Source organism: Xenopus tropicalis, chromosome 9, assembly GCF_000004195.4.
Source record: "Xenopus tropicalis strain Nigerian chromosome 9, UCB_Xtro_10.0, whole genome shotgun sequence".
Lineage (NCBI taxonomy): Eukaryota > Metazoa > Chordata > Amphibia > Anura > Pipidae > Xenopus > Xenopus tropicalis.
In genome coordinates this window covers 67,416,368-67,433,275 of record NC_030685.2, presented here as the reverse complement: position 1 = coordinate 67,433,275, position 16,908 = coordinate 67,416,368, and positions in this window count along the sequence as shown.

Here is a 16,908-nt window from a genome sequence, read left to right as displayed (position 1 = left end):
GGTGGGGACTTGCCTGGACTAAAGTACATGGGCGTTGTTTAACAAACTAAAGAATAAACAGGAAAAGCAACAAAAAGCATCATTGGCTAATTGAGTCGTAGGCGTATTTTTAAGCTTTAATAATGTTTTTAATTAGACTTGCTGAAATAAAACGAAGCATTACAAACAAACACAAATGTTTCTATGAAATTAATTTGAATGTGTTGTAAGATAAGAAAAAATCTCCAGACATGGTCCTGTGTTGGTTCTGGAAAAGTGTATTGGACAAGTTTGTCCCCACCCAGCAATGGCAGGTTCCAAGTGAGATGCACAGCTCAGCTTCCCATGTGGGAATGGAAAGAGCAATCTTTTGAAGGTTCCGACAAGCTTAATGCCGGCTCAGACTGGCAAATGCCAGAGGGGCTGCTGTAAGATGCCATAGACAGTCACTATTAATTGGGCCGGTGGGGGGCTGTTTGGGCCTCTGTGTACTTGGAATGCCAGGGCCTATTTGGAATCCCAGTCTGTACCTGTTGGTGTGTTGGGGGCACCCAGCACCCCTGCGCTTAACTCAGGCTCTGTATTCCATGGGCACCAAGGTGCTGGCTGAGAAAGAGCATTGGCACGCACAGAACAACAACAACAAAAAATATCAACATGTGAGAGAACTGGGGCCAGAAATGAAGGCAGCGCAGGAGACTGTAAAGAGTTGGAGCAGAAAACAAAGTAGGAGTTGGGACAGATATTGCGATTAGGCAGATCAGAGAATGAGACAAAGCTGGAGCTTTAGCAGGGATAAGATATAATTTGAAAAAAGACAGAACTGGAGCAGATGCAGAAGCTGATAGAATGCTGGAGCTTAGGCAGAGGAGGAGCTGAGACAGAACTGGAGCTGAGACAGAGCAAGAACCAAAGCAGGACAGTAACTGAGTTAGTGTAAGAGCTGGGGCAGAACAGGAGCAGCGACAGTATTGGGGCTAAGCAATGGCCAATAAGTGGTATAGCAGGGGAACACATGAAACTGCATAGCTGAGAATGAATCACAGACAGGTATGAGGAGAGCTGAGTGAAGTATAGTAGAATAGGAGCATAGCTGGCTACCCCGTTTACGGCAAATTATAAGGGGTAGTTGAACACCTTGTGTGTGTTTAAGAATAGGAGGAATTTCTGAGTGCCCAAGTTTATGACAAAATAATAGGGTAGCTATTGCCCTGTGTATAGCAGAATAGGAGGGTAGCTATTTGCCCCATGTATAGCAGAATAAGAAGGTAGCTATTTGCCCCATGTATAGCAGAATTAGAAGGTAGCTGTTTGCCCCATGTATAGCAGAATTAGAAGGTAGCTGTTTGCCCCATGTATAGCAGAATTAGAAGGTAGCTGTTTGCCCCATGTATAGCAGAATAAGAAGGTAGCTGTTTGCCCCATGTATAGCAGAATTAGAAGGTAGCTGTTTGCCCCATGTATAGCAGAATTAGAAGGTAGCTGTTTGCCCCATGTATAGCAGAATTAGAAGGTAGCTGTTTGCCCCATGTATAGCAGAATATGAGGGTAGCTGTTTGCCCCATGTATAGCAGAATTAGAAGGTAGCTGTTTGCCCCATGTATAGCAGAATTAGAAGGTAGCTGTTTGCCCCATGTATAGCAGAATTAGAAGGTAGCTGTTTTCCCCATGTATAGCAGAATTAGAAGGTAGCTGTTTGCCCCATGTATAGCAGAATATGAGGGTAGCTGTTTGCCCCATGTATAGCAGAATAGGAGGGTAGTTGTTTGCCCCATGTATAGCAGAATATGAGGGTAGCTGTTTGCCCCATGTATAACAGAATAGGAGGGTAGTTGTTTGCCCCATGTATAGCAGAATTAGAAGGTAGCTGTTTGCCCCATGTATAGCAGAATAGGAAGGTAGCTGTTTGCCCCATGTATAGCAGACTAGGAGGGTAGGTGTTTGCCCCACGTATAGCAGAATTAGAAGGTAGCTGTTTGCCCCATGTATAACAGAATAGGAAGGTAGCTGTTTGCCCCATGTATAACAGAATAGGAAGGTAGCTGTTTGCCCCATGTATAGCAGAATAGGATGGTAGCTGTTTGCCCCATGTATAGCAGAATAGGAGGGTAGCTGTTTGCCCCATGTATAGCAGAATAGGAGGGTAGCTGTTTGCCCCATGTATAGCAGAATAGGAGGGTAGCTGTTTGCCCCATGTATAGCAGAATTAGAAGGTAGCTGTTTGCCCCATGTATAGCAGAATAGGAGGGTAGCTGTTTGCCCCATGTATAACAGAATAGGAAGGTAGCTGTTTGCCCCATGTATAACAGAATAGGAAGGTAACTGTTTGCCCCATGTATAACAGAATAGGAAGGTAGCTGTTTGCCCCATGTATAGCAGAATTAGAAGGTAGCTGTTTGCCCCATGTATAGCAGAATAGGAGGGTAGCTGTTTGCCCCATGTATAGCAGAATTAGAAGGTAGCTGTTTGCCCCATGTATAGCAGAATAGGAAGGTAGCTGTTTGCCCCATGTATAACAGAATAGGTAAGTAGCTGTTTGCCCCATGTATAGCAGAATAGGAGGGTAGCTGTTTGCCCCATGTATAACAGAATAGGAGGGTAGCTGTTTGCCCCATGTATAGCAGAATAGGAGGGTAGCTGTTTGCCCAATGTATAGAAGAAGTGCACTATGTATAGTAAAACAGGACAAGTAGCAATGTGCCCAGTGTCTGCCCGAGTAGGAGTGGTAGCGTAGTGTGGCCTATTTTTAGCAGAACAGGACGGACAGCTACTGTATGTAGCCTACTAATAATAAGAGGAGTGCAAACTTCAAAATAACATTTTCTCTAATGGAGAAAATTTAATTTCAAGTAACTTTTAAATATACATTAAGTATCTTGATTGTAAATGTAATTGCAAATGAAAGCTGTATTTGTCTGTCTATTTCAGCACTGCTAGTTCCGACTGTTGAAACAATATAGAAGACATTATCTCTTTATCAGTCATTTCTCACAAATTCTCATGTTTTTTCAAATGTTAATCACTTGGTCAGTGATCACAAAAGTCAGAACCAGCAGCAGTGGAAGGAGAACAGAACCAAGTACTTCATTGCTTACAATGCACATTAAGAGAAACTTATCCCCAGTAAATACACTGCATTACTATATGTGCAAGAATCAGCAGGCAAAATAGTTTGGTTGTATGGCATTATGAGCAGTAATCAGCATGGCTTTATGAAGGACAGGTCATGTCAGGGCAATTTGATTGTTTTTATGATGAGGTAGGTAAGAAGCTGGACAGTGGGGATGCAGTAGATTTAATCTATTTGGATTTTGCCAAAGCATTTGATAACGTTCCCCGCAAACGACTGCTTTCTAAGCTAATGCATATTGGTCATTTGCACATGGATAGGAAACTGGCTACAGGATCGGGTACAGAGGGTGGTTATTAATGGCACATTCTCTACTTGGAATAAGGTTCTCAGTGGGGTCCCTCAGGGTTCTGTACTGGGTCCACTTTTGTTTAATTTGTTCATAAACGGCATAGGGGAGGGTATTATGAGTAATGTATCAGTGTTTGCAGATGACACAAAACTCTGCAGACCACTCAATTCTATCCAGGATGTGACATCCCTGCAGCAGGATCTTGACCAACTGGCAGTCTGGGCGGCTAAGTGGCAGATGAGATTTAATGTGGATAAATGTAAGGTCATGCACCTGGGATGTAAAAATATGCAAGCCCCGTATACCCTTAATGGGACTGCACTAGGCAAATCCATAATGGAGAAGGACCTTGGAGTCCTTGTAGATAATAAACTTGGCTGTAGCAAGCAATGCCAGGCAGCAGCTGCAAGGGCAAACAAGGTTTTGAGCTGGTATTAAAAAGGGCATAGATTCACAGGAGGATGGTAAGGCCCCATCTAGAATATGCCATGCAATTTTGGTTTTCAGTGCTCAAACGGGACATTATTGAGTTAGAGAGGGTAAAGAGAAGAGCAACTAAGCTGGTAAAGTGTATGGAAAGATATAAAGTTATGTTATGAAGAAAGACTGGCCAAGTAAGGGTTTTTACACAGAAGAAGAGGCGCTTAAGGGGTGATATGATAACTATGTATAAATATATAAGGGCTCTGGCATACGGGGAGATTAGTCGCCCGCGACAAATCTCCCTTGTCACGGGCCACTAATCTCCCCAAACTACCATTCCACCGGCGAACATGTAAGTCGCCGGTGGGATGGTACACGCTGCGCAGGCGAGGCATTTTCGGCGATTTGCAACTGATGGCAACTCGGGGAGATAAGTCGCCCGCGAACAGGGAGATTTGTCGCGGGCGACTTCCTCTGGATCAACTAGCAATTAGGCAGGTTATATATAGGCATTAAGGTTGGACGTGATGGACGTGTGTCTTTTGTCAACCTAACTATATTACTAGGTATGTTACTATGTTACTATGTATTGCGGCACCTGCTGACTAACCTGTGTCTGGGGGCACTCAGGCTAAATTCCAATGAATCAAGCCATTTCCCAAAGAATGAAAAAACCTCAGACAATTTAACTGGCCAACTGACTCATTAATAACACAATCTCCATTCATAAGTGTTGAGAGGGGATAGCCACAGTGGCCTAAAGCCTATTTATGCCACTGAGCACGTTGTTTTCATTCATTGCTGTCTGCAATTTAGTGACCTTTGTAAATACTTTGAAAATACTGAGCAGCATGGATCATTAGGTGCTGGAAACCAGGGTGAGCAGCCAGTATGGCAGTACAGGTAGTGCAGAAGTAAGCCCCTGCCCTGATATCACAATAACCAGCCTATTTCAGCAGTTTGTCAACTCTTCAGGGTCAGGGCACAAAAATGGGTCCACAATCATCACACAATAGGAACATGCACACAATATTCCTTGTCGCTTAGCCTTTTATAAACAGCCAAGGAAATAACAAGATGGTTCAACATTTTGGGGGGTGGGGGTAAAACCTTGAAATCAAAATAACTGGTCTGTCTGTTTATTTCTATTTAGGTTAGGTCTATGTGTCAATACAGGGAGTGCAGAACTAAAGGTGGTCATAGAAGGGCAGATTTGAGCTGCTGATTCGAGTCCTTTAGACCAATTCATGGTCCGCGATGGGCCTCCCTGATCGACATCTGGCCAAAAATCATCCAGGTGTCAATCAGGCAGATCTGATTTTCCCATTGGATCAGGGACCACATTGGCCGTCCTTGTAATTCAATCATTTGGCCCGACGGCATTTATATTATTTCTACCAAAGTGCATAACTTTACTCGTATCAACATTGAAAGTGGCAAAGTGGCAGCATCCTGTATCAATATATAGTTTTGCACAATTTAGTATCATCGCCAAAAATAGACAGTTATTACAATGCCCACCTCCAGGCCATTAATAAACAAGTTAAAAAGCAAAGGACCAAGGACTGACCCCTGCGGTACTCCACTAACCACACTGGTCCAATTAAAATATGTTCCATTTACTATCACTGGTAATCTATCCTTCAGCCGGTTCCCTATCCAAGTATAAATATTATGTTCCAGGCCAATATTCCTTAATTTACTGTATCAAAAGCTTTATCAAAGTCTAATTAGATCACATTCACTGCCATCCCAATTAGTGATATCACAATAACCAGTCTTTTTCTGTAGTTTAATTACCTCCCCTATGCTATCTAGGGAGGGTCTACATGTTAATATAGCAGGACAGTTAGACCTCATATGTAATTAGTGATATCACAATAACCAAGCTGTCTTTACCTAAAAGAGTGCAAAAACTATTAGTGCTGAGGTTTAAAAGGAACATATAGCCTCCATGTAGCAGGAAGTGTCTCTTATTTATTTATCTTATCTGAACCGTGCCCAATGTGACAGGTATGATAGAACCAATCAAGTAAGCACCAAGGCTCTTCCTACTTCAGAGAAGAGAGAATTTGCCATTGCACCTTGTGTTGCTTGGGCCAAAATGCATAAGGTGCTCCATTTAATGTAACAGCAGGGTAAGAACTACTAATATCATAAAATCACAATTTTATTTAGGCTATAGTTTCCCTTTAAATGAAGGGGATCATTTCTTATTTCTTTATGAGCAGTTATTTTCATGGCAGTCCTGTTGCTAACCTTAAAGCAATGTATTCAAAATGTAAGGGTTTTGCTCCCACTTGGGGAAGACAGAAAAAATAATAAATGCCATGCCAATACCATATATAATACCACCAAGTGCCATTTCCATAATAAAAGAGAAGTCTTGGTACTTTCCGATTTTATATAAAATAGCTTTTTCATGGAATATCTTAATAAATGAGGCTTTGCAGCAGTGTAACCATGAATTCCCAAGTGGGCAAGTGTTACACTCTATAAGGGATATCAGCATTCAATGAAACATATCATTATCAGATGAATAAAACAATCTGGGTGCTGGCCCCGCCCCTACTGTGTCTCTTGACATTTTCGCCTCAGCCTGGTTTCTCAGGGGAATCATTAGACTAGCAAGTGACCCCATTTGATAAAAGTGATATTATTTAAGAAATAGAACAAAAGAATAAAAGTGATATCAGACATGAATGGGAAGGCTAGCATTGGCAGTGACTGGCTACAGAGGCCAGGAGACGATTAGTACAACACTCAACATGAAGAACTCTCTGTATTCAGTGACTGCGCATCGTCTGCACATTCACTTAACCTTAGTATCTAGCACTCTGACTTTCAGTCTATATCATGAAAATAAGCAGTGAACCAGGTAAAAGTAACAGTGACCAACAGCAGTAAAGAGCAAAGTGACCCACAGCAGTAAATGGCACAGTGACCCACAGCAGTAAATAGAACAATAACTTATAATAGTAAATAGCACAGTTAGGGCCAAATTTGTGGGCAGGCCACGAAGGCCTAGACCTAGGGTGGCATTGGATACTGGGCAGGAGGAAGCTGCGAGCAGCCAATCAGTTAGAGGCGGTGGTTTAGCTTGGGGGGAGGAGGTTCAAGTGGGGGGGGGGGGGGTACGAGCGCGGGGGGCCCTGGGGCTCAAAAACTTCTAATCCGGCCCTGGCACAGTATTACATGGCACCATGGCCAACAGCAATAAGTGGCACAGTTACATTACAAGGCATAGTGAACTAAGATTTGAATGGTGCAGAGACCCCAGAAATAAATGGCACAGTGACCCGCAGCAATAAATAATGCGCTTCACCATAGCATTAAATTGTACAGAATCCCCTAACATGAAATGGCACAATCAGCCACAAAATTAAAGGACAGGGAAAGTTAAAGGGATACTGTCATGATTGTTATGATGTACTTTTGATTTCTAACTTACACTGTTTTCTTAGAAGATAATTCACTCTGCCATTTAAAATGTTATTCTTGAACCAACAAATGTATTTTTAGCTGTAATATTGGTGTGTAGGCCCCATCTCAGTGCATTGTGCCTGAGTCTGAGCTTTCAGAAGGAGCCAGCGCTACACATTAGAACTGCTTTCAGCTAACCTATTGTTTCTCCTACTCCCATGTAACTGGAGGAGTCCCAAGCCAGACTTGGATTTCTTATTGAGTGTTATTCTGATATCTACTGGGAGCTGCTATCTTGCTCCCTTCCATTTGTTCTGCTGATCGGCTGCTGGGAGGGGGATATCACTCCAACTTGCAGCGCAGCAGTAAAATGTGACTGAAGTTTATCAGAGCACAGGTCACCTAATAGCCAATCCCAGCCCTTATTTGACATCACAAATAACATTTTTAATGCTTGTGTGGCTCACCAAGACTTTTTACAGCGTGGCTCACAAGTAAAAAAGGTTGGAGATCCCAACTTTAAGGGAAGTGTACTATTACTCTGATCACATTTTGTTACAAAAGCGCCACCTGCTGGTCAGTGTCTAACGGTGATTCTGTTTAGGAACCTGTCAGGAGAAATGGTCTGGTGCAAATGAGCAGGTCGGGAGGTAATACAGAGCTCTTACTAGAGGGGGTCATGGCAACCAATCAAATCTTTGCATGTATTATTCTACCTGTATCTGGCTGAAAAAAGCTAATCATTGATTGGTTGCTATGGGTTATTGCCCACAGGAAAACTTGCCCAGTGTTGATGAATAAGGCCAAGTACTAATAGGTCTTGTATTTATAGGTACACCTTCTGGAGCCTAATGAATCATAAACTAGTAAGTGGCAACACGCGGGCACCCTTGGGCATCTCCCAGCAGTCTCAGGCTGAACCCCGGTGCCCGCCATTCACTGTCTGTTGCAAATCTATGTGCCGGCATATGAAAGCTAGTGTGCAGTCTGCAGCTCTCCTCTCAATGGCCTTCTAATATGGGATTCTGTATGTATACAGGGTATCATGTAACACAATAAAGCATATTATGCTGACAAAATTCCTTTTCTGACAGAAACTAACAGTTGTGCCTATGGGTGCTAGCAGCATATTCTATGGAGAAAGGTGAAAGAACTGCGGTGCTTTGTACCTTGATCCTTTTTGGCAAATGAGCAAAAAGAAGACACTGTAAGGAGGTAAAATAACAATTGTAAAGGTGTGTAGTATTTTAATTTGGACAGTAGATGGCAGGCATCTCCAAGGCTGGGCATCGGTTACCCTTCCAAAAAGCTTCTAGCAAAGAGGAGGGCCAAAGGCTGATTGACTATATCAGGGGAATGGGACAGAGAAAGCACCTCTTTGCCCTATGTAACATGAGCATTTATTATAAAACTAGAAAGCAGCAGGGCAGGGAAAGTAGTTTTGCTTTACAGGCGAGAGAAAGGCAGTCTAGTAAACACGGGCAGATGGAAAAAACCATAAAAATATAGGAGAAGACCAGTATTTCTTTCAAGAAAAGGTGGCAACCCTATGTAGCAGTAAGGTTACTGAGCAGAGCCCAGTCTATCACTACTGAGTCTGGGGTTTTGGAGCCAAGGTGGCAGCATTAAACAGAGAACATGGGCCCCGTAATATGCCCGCTGCAGCTCGCCACTGTTATTTTGTGACACTGTTTTGTGTAATGCTGTCTGTTAGATGTCAGATGATATCTCCTGTATGGGCGTCATGTAGGCAACAATAATGTAATAAATGAGGGAATATTATGAATTGGGCATTTACTCGCATGTACTATTCAGCTGGTGGAAAATAATTTGCACACAGTCAGAGAGCAATGCTACACACTTTCCATTCCCTAAAAAACAAAAATAACTTACTGAAGAAACATGCAATTTACTCCTTTATGTGCGGCCAACTGTGCACCCATGGCTGATAAGGGCTGGTGGTGGCCAGGGTGTCTACAACACTTTATGGATTTTTTTTCTCAAGTGTTTACTGTAGTCTATTCATTCCTAAATGTGTGTCTCTCACAACTCTATGTGTATAACAGCCCATTATCACAGGTACCAAGCTCAATGCATGCAGTTCAGTCAATGGAGAATAAAGCCCTAGGGCACTGGTGTGGGTACATTTCCAGCTATGTAGTTGGATTCTAGTAAGGAAACTGACTGACCGATTGGATATGTTGGGCGGGAGAGTGAATTCCCTCCTCCTTCTATTATAACACACTTAGCTCTATGAGCTCCTCTCCCCATTAGGGTTGTCACCTTTTTTGGAAAAAATATTCTTCTTAATCTTTTATTTCTTATTTCTGCTTTCCTTCAGCTCCCAGCATCCCCCACAAACCTTGCCCTCTTGAGTATTGTAGCTACTGCAAGGATGGGGTTGGCTGGAATCTGGTTGCCTACCAACAATATGTGGCCCTGCCAAGAGGCTTTATTGGCTACGCTGAAGCTGCTGGGGACAAAGCTGCTCAGATTGGGTGGGATTCCAGCTGGTTTAATTAATTCTGCATTATTTTCAATCGGATTGGTCCCTGGATCGCTACTGTTTTACATGTAGTGGTGTGTACTAATTCTGGTAGCATATATTCTAGTTCTATCCTATGCTAAATTATATCCTACACCAATACAATGTAATTCCATCTCTTCATATTTTAAATACGAGTCCTTTAGTTATATCTATATAAACTGGGGGCTACTCAAAAGGCCAGAATTAGAAGAGATTATATTACTGTTTGATGTATTATAGTGTAAAAGTGTGGGTTAATGAGAAAGACAAAAGTCAATGTTGGGGTTCAGTGATGATGTCCAGAGATGGCAGCCGGTGGAAGAGGCTGTGGGCAGAGGCCGATGGAGCGGGCCAAGATGGAGGGGCCGTGGTGATGCCTAGAGATGGCAGTCGGTGGAAGGGGATCCAGGCGGATGGAGCGGGCAAAGGTATGGGGGGCAGTGGGCCAGTGGTGAGGGGTGGTGCAGCCGAGAGACAGCAGCCAAGGGAAGGTGCTGCAGGCAGACACAGATGAAGTGGGCCAGTATTGGGGGCCAGTGGCAAGGCGCAGAGACTGCCCACTCCATCAGCCTCTGCCTGCAGCCCCTTCCTCTCTGTGACTCGCCACCAGCTCCCAACAATGGCCCCTTTCCATCAGGCTCTGCCTGCAGTCCCTTCCACCAGCCCCCGACACTGACCCTCTCCTTCGGACTCTGCCTGCAGTCCCTTCCACCAGCCCCCGACACTGACCATCTCCTTCGGACTCTGTCTGCAGACCCTTCCACCAGCTCTCCCCACTTTTCCGTATGGGAGTTTAAATGTTTGCGCATGTGCACTTGCGCGCCGCGGGGGGGGGGGGGGATTCGCACGTTCATGCATGCACGCTCCGGGAGGAGGTGGGGGGGCGATCAAGGGGGAGGGGCGGCCTTGGGGCGCCCGCAACGCAAATCCGGCGCTGGATAGGTAGGTAGATATAGACAGATAGACGATGATAGATAGATATAGACAGATAGATGATAGATGGATAAATAGACATATAGATACTCAGGGTAGGATTGACAGCACACACAGGACTTTTTTTCATGAAGAATCACAAAGTTTTAGATGAATAAATGTGAGGCTTTATTCAGTCCGACGTTTCAGTTCCTGTCTGGAACTTTCATCAGGGACAGTAACATCTCAGTGCAGTACAAACGTTTTTAAGCACAAAAGGGCGCTTTCTATGTGCGCACTGCTAAAGAATATGTGGCTACTATGCCCGCTCACCACTAGGGGGTTGGTTTCCTAGCAACGGCGACGCAACCAGTCTGATAATGTGCCTCTGTTTCCATACCCGGGGGTTGTTCCTCTGTACTGGCGGCTCCTTCCTAGCGATAAGGGATAATAGAGGGGTTGGGGCTTTTCATGTTTTGCACCTTTTTTGAAACGATATGACCAGATGATTGCCACATTCTGAGATCTCCTCATGTATGTACCCTTTGGCTCTGGACGCACTGTCCTTACATTCACCTATATGTACTTTTTGTAGCAGTTTTTTGTTACTTTTTTTGTTTCTTACACACTATTTTTTCACATTATGTGTTTGTTAGTGGTTGCCTAGCAACAGTCTTGGCGCCCTTTTGTGCTTAAAAACGTTTGTACTGCACTGTTACTGTCCCTGATGAAAGTTCCAGATAGGAACTAAAACGTCGGACTGAATAAAGCCTCACATTTATTCATCTTAAACTTTGTGATTCTTCATGAAAAAAAGTCCTGTGTGTGCTGTCAATCCTACCCTGAGTATTTACATCTTCTGCACGAGCACCCAGGTATTGCCTTGTTCTTATGGTATGCAAAATTTGTTTTGTTAAGTGTAGGAGTGTATTCTCGACAAGCATTTTTTGGCTTGCAGGGAATACGTTATTTGTGCAATTAGCCTAAGAAATGGCTATATATTCTGCTATCAGTTAGCTTGCATACATATAAGGAGTTATATGTTTAGGCGCGATTTCGCGCAAATCGCCGAAAAAGACTTGCGAGTCTTTTTCTGCGATTTCCGGAAATTGCCCCGCCGCGTCTGCCATCCCGCCGGCGACTTACATGTTCGCCGGTGGGATGGCAGGGGTAGGCAACTCGGGGAGATTAGTCGCCCGCGAACAGGGAGTTAATCGCGGGCGACTAATCTCCCCCGTGTGCCAGAGCCCTTAGATGTCAGCCAAGAATGGTTGGACATACCCCTCTCCTCTCTGGTCAGAACATAAGCTGCCTGTCAGAACTGAGCCGAGTTAAGCAGGTTCACACTCATGATAGTTCCCCTTTAAAACAATGAACGTTTTGTTTTTGTTATGAAATCTGAATGTTTTTTGTTATGTATTGCTCTAAACAGGGAACATGTTTATCGATCAATATAAATGCAACATATACTGTTCTACAATTAGTCAGCTGTTTTGCTATTAGCCATTATTTTACAATAAAAGTGCCTTTTTAGCAAAGTATGTCTTTCACATAGTATACACTAGATGGCAGCAACATTCCTTCTTTTAGCTGTGTAGGTAACTGTAAGCGGTAACCCTTGCACTAGGATACAATTTATTTTTCTCTATTTAACAAACACCTTTCATCCTATCTGATTCATAAGATGCCATTCTTACTAGGACAAGGATCCTACTTGTATATAGCATGTCCAGCTTGCAGCCCTCCTGCTACGTTGGTTTACACCTGCCCACAGATTATGGGGCATTGATTTACACTTTGTATAGAAGCTTGTCTTTTGGGAGCACTTGGGTCATGTTATGTATTACAGGATAATGTTCTTCTCTAGATTTGCCTTATAAATCTGTGGGAACCCGATTGGCTTCTAATAAAACAACTGAATTATACATTTGAACAGAAAGTTGCATATTACTAAATGTTTTGGCAAAATTGTTATAAAATATGACAGGAAACATTGGGTCTTTTTCACAGTTGTACTGTACAAATCTGTCCGTATATGGAAGTGTGTACAGTAATTATTAATGTAATGTCCCACTGTGGACAGTAGGTGGCAGCAACTCCTAATCTTTCTTGAGTCTAAAAGCGTACATAAGGGGAATGGAACAGGAGCAGAGACACTTTGGCCTGTGTAACACCTTCTATTCACAGCATGGCCACATTGTGTAGTCTGTACAGTTCTTAGGCTGGTGCAGGTGCTTTAAAAAAATTGAAAAGGTGTCTTTCTCAATTTTGCCACTTGGCTGCGCTGTTGCTAAATAATGATCAGATTGAAGGTGTTCACTTTCAATAAAAAAGGGCCTTGTTTTGGGAACAAAGAACCTTTCACTCTGTGCAATGAATTTAAATAGCACTTAGGGCCCTGCCGCTCCCTCACACTGGCTCACAGAAAGTGTGAAAATCCTCTTGTGTCTTATAGCTGAGTGCGGAATGTGATGCACCTTCGCCAATACACGCTGGACTTCAGAGTCAGATTTAGGACTGATCAAAGCCAGCATTTACCCCAGGCCCTTAAGTCTGATGGGGTTTCTGGGGGTTGCAGTTCCCCAACAGCTGCTAGGCTGCAGGTTGGAATTCTCTGATTCATATAGCTTTAACTCTTCTAGATGGGGGCCTCATCTCTGCAAAATTCAGATTTTCCGCACAGATTAAGATTTTTATGCATTAATACTTCCATTCAAATCTCTCCTACATTAGATATTTGGCTGACTGGAGAGATACATTTGAATTTGTAATTCCACATTTAATTTATTATCTAATGATATCATATGTAGAGACTGCCGGCATCACAAAATCAAAAATTAGGATTGCCTGGGTGCAGAGTTCAAGAAACTTTTCCTGGTATATATATATATTTACATCTTTCTGTTCTGCTGCTCTCATGCACGAACACATAAAACTGAACCCTTGCTGACGATCTGATTTTTGTTTGCTGGGAGGAGGCTCCATCTGAAGGGTTAAAATAGAAATAATTGGAGGCACCCACCCTCTGTTATTGAACTACAACTTCCAGCATCCAGTGTCTAACCTTCCCTATCACAGGGAAGCATCTAGGACCCCTGCGACAGTGCTGACACCAGCATCTCAATAGCAGTCATGATCCAGGACTTCAAACTTGTCACAGGGGCTCAGCAACTTGGAAAGTGTCAGTGACACTGCACATGCTCAGTGAGCTCTGGGCGGCTGTTTATCAAGCAGAAAATGAGGTTGGCCTGTCATATAAGATGATGCTACAGGGCAGATTATTACATTCTGATGATAATTGCACTGGTTTCTGAGCTGCCATTTAGCAATAATCTGTATTAATTACAGCCTTAATTAGCCTTATCAGCCTTATACTGTGACATTTATATTCTATATATACAGTATATTGTGAGTCACAGAACATGTGCATTGAATTAGCAGAAAAGAAGATGGGGGGGGCTACTGGGACATCTTTGGGGGCACAGATCTTCCCTGCTAAAGGGCTGTGGGTGCCTTGGGCTGGTACAGAAACCCAAACATAATGTTCAACGTTTCTGCCTTATTTCTATAGTTATGCTTTAGTTCTCCTTTAAGTTCCCCCAGACTCCCAGCAACCCTGTCATTCACCCTGACTGAAATGGCAACTGTAAAACCTTGAACTAGTCTAGATTTTCCCTTTGCAGATAATAAGTAGGTGTCAGTGGAGCCCCAAATCCCCCTTGAAGCGTGCAGGATTGTGTGATTGGATTTGCTTCGGCTGCTAAGAATGTCTTCATTGTCTTGCGGTGTTTCGCTTCCCAGGATATGAACGGATGCTCCCAGGATTCCGGAGGGAATTCACTATTCCCACGCACTTCAAGGCATCTTGAAGCAGTAAAATGTAGGCCCTGTTGTTTGTGAGAACCTTGATAGTGAAGTTGCTAGAAAGTAATTCATTTGGCCAGAACCATTTTATAATATCATTCACCTAACTGATTACTATGCACCCTAAAATATATATTTCTATATTCATATATAGTTAGGGGAATTCAATTCTAATATAGAAAGGTAAACACAGTCTTTAAACCCCCTACTGACAGCTAATGCATTATTGTATTGCTTATTGTGTGAATGGTACATCCCTTTCCCATTTGTCTTGTGGCCGCCCCTAGGCCCCCCCCCCCGAACGTTTAAAGTCCCATACGGTGCAGTGGAGAGGTTCCCATTGCTGCGTATGGGAGCCAAATTTAAAAATGTAGTTGCGGCGGGGTGGCATGCTGCCCCTAAATTTGTGCCGCCCTAGCCCCGGGCCTTTGTCGCCTTGTCACAAATCCGGGCCTGTCCCTTTCCATACCTCCCAGCAATCATAGAAAGGATGTACTAAATCCACTATTTTAGGATCTGGCTGAACCCCAAATCCTTTGTGAAAGATTTGACCAAATACTGAACAATAATAAGCTGAATAAGCAAATTAGTATAAGAAAAGATTTTCTATATAGGCACCTAATTCATATGCAACCGCGTCATGGGGAATCCCTTGAGTTCTTATATGTAAAATTTAATAGCATACATTAAAAAATAATAATTTCCCCCTGCTGGCGGCCAGACACTTGTGGGTGGGGAATCCCTGTCTTTGCAATCAATGTATTTGCTAATTGGCTAGAGGAGGGGACAGGTAGAGGGGTGTTCATAGGAATTAGGGTGCACCGAATCAAGGATTCGGCTGAATCCATACTTCTGACCATACCAAATCTGAAACCTTAAAATCACGTGACATTTTGTCACATAAACACGGAAATCTAAGATTTTTTGCCATGCGCAAAGTTGTGTTTATTCTTCCCCTGGCTGCTATTGCTGGAAGTAATATGCCACCCTTCCTCTCTTACGACATAAGGCAGTGTCGGACTGTCCCACCAGGATACCAGGAAAACTCCCGTGGGCCCAGGTGTAAGTGGGCCCTCCTGCTCCTGACCATTTGGCCTGTTTCATAGTCATTCCCTTTTTCTGAATGGGAACAAAGAGGAGAAATAGATGGAAGAATAGATGCTGGCCTGTAAATAAAAGAGGCTAGGAGAATAAAGAGGTTGGGTGAGGAGAGGAGGAAAAATAGTTTGGAAAGCGGGCCTAGGGTCTAAGGTTTTCTGGTGGGCCCCTGGGTTCCCAGTCCGACAGAAGGTAGATAATTACTAACCTGTAGGTATATTAGCAGCACTAGTTGTTACACTGCCTTCCTCACATCAAATATTCCCATTAGAGACCCCACTTCTACCATTAGGGTTATTGATCTACCTATGTCCATGGACACCCAGTAAGCTATGCTCTGATACATTACTGTTTGTCTGAAGGAAACTCTAAAGGTGGCCATACACCTTCAGATCCACTTGTTTGACGATGTCGCCAAGCGAGCGGATCTTCTCCGAATATCCCCCACCTACGGATGGGCGATATTGGCAAAATCCAGGCTAATTCAGTCGTTTGGCCCAACTATCGTATTATAACGATGGGTATAGGCAAAGTCAGTTCGGGGCTGCATCAACGAGCCGATGCGGTCCCCGATCCAACTAAATTTTTTAACCTGCTCGATCGACATCTGGACAAATCGGTCTAAGGGACCGATATTGGCAGCTAGAATCGGCCCCTGTATGGCCACCTTAAGAAAGATAAAACTGAGTTATAAGTATAGGTATTTTCCCCTTTAGGTCAGTATTAATAGATGCCATGTTTCATGATTGATATCTGTAAACTGGAACTGTCTGCTTCAGCCTCTCCTCCTTGACCTTCCAGCAGTATATTTTCATCCATTTTTATTTCTCTGTCTTTTCCACATTCCAGTGCTGTTACAAACATGATTATCCCATTAAGGAGACAGGAGAATCTGTCTGTTGCCTGTGGCCTTGTGGGGCGGGGTGTCTCTGGGGCTGACAGTCATGGCAGTTGGACACAGAGCAAAAAAGCCTTTCTCTCCCCAGTATTTAAAATCCAATGTACAGATCTCCAGCTGTTAATTAAAGCAACTACACAATGGCTGGGGGCTGCATGTGGCACAGCCCTAATATATAGTGTTACCCATGCCATAAAAACCCAGTCTCTTCCCTAGTAAAGACATATATATCCTGATATGTCAAAGGCAGACACAGTACAACTCTTAGGGCTCTGGCACACGGGGGAGATTAGTCGCCCGCGATTTAACTCCCTGTTCGCGGGCGACTAATCTCCCCGAGTTGCCTACCCCTGCCATCCCAC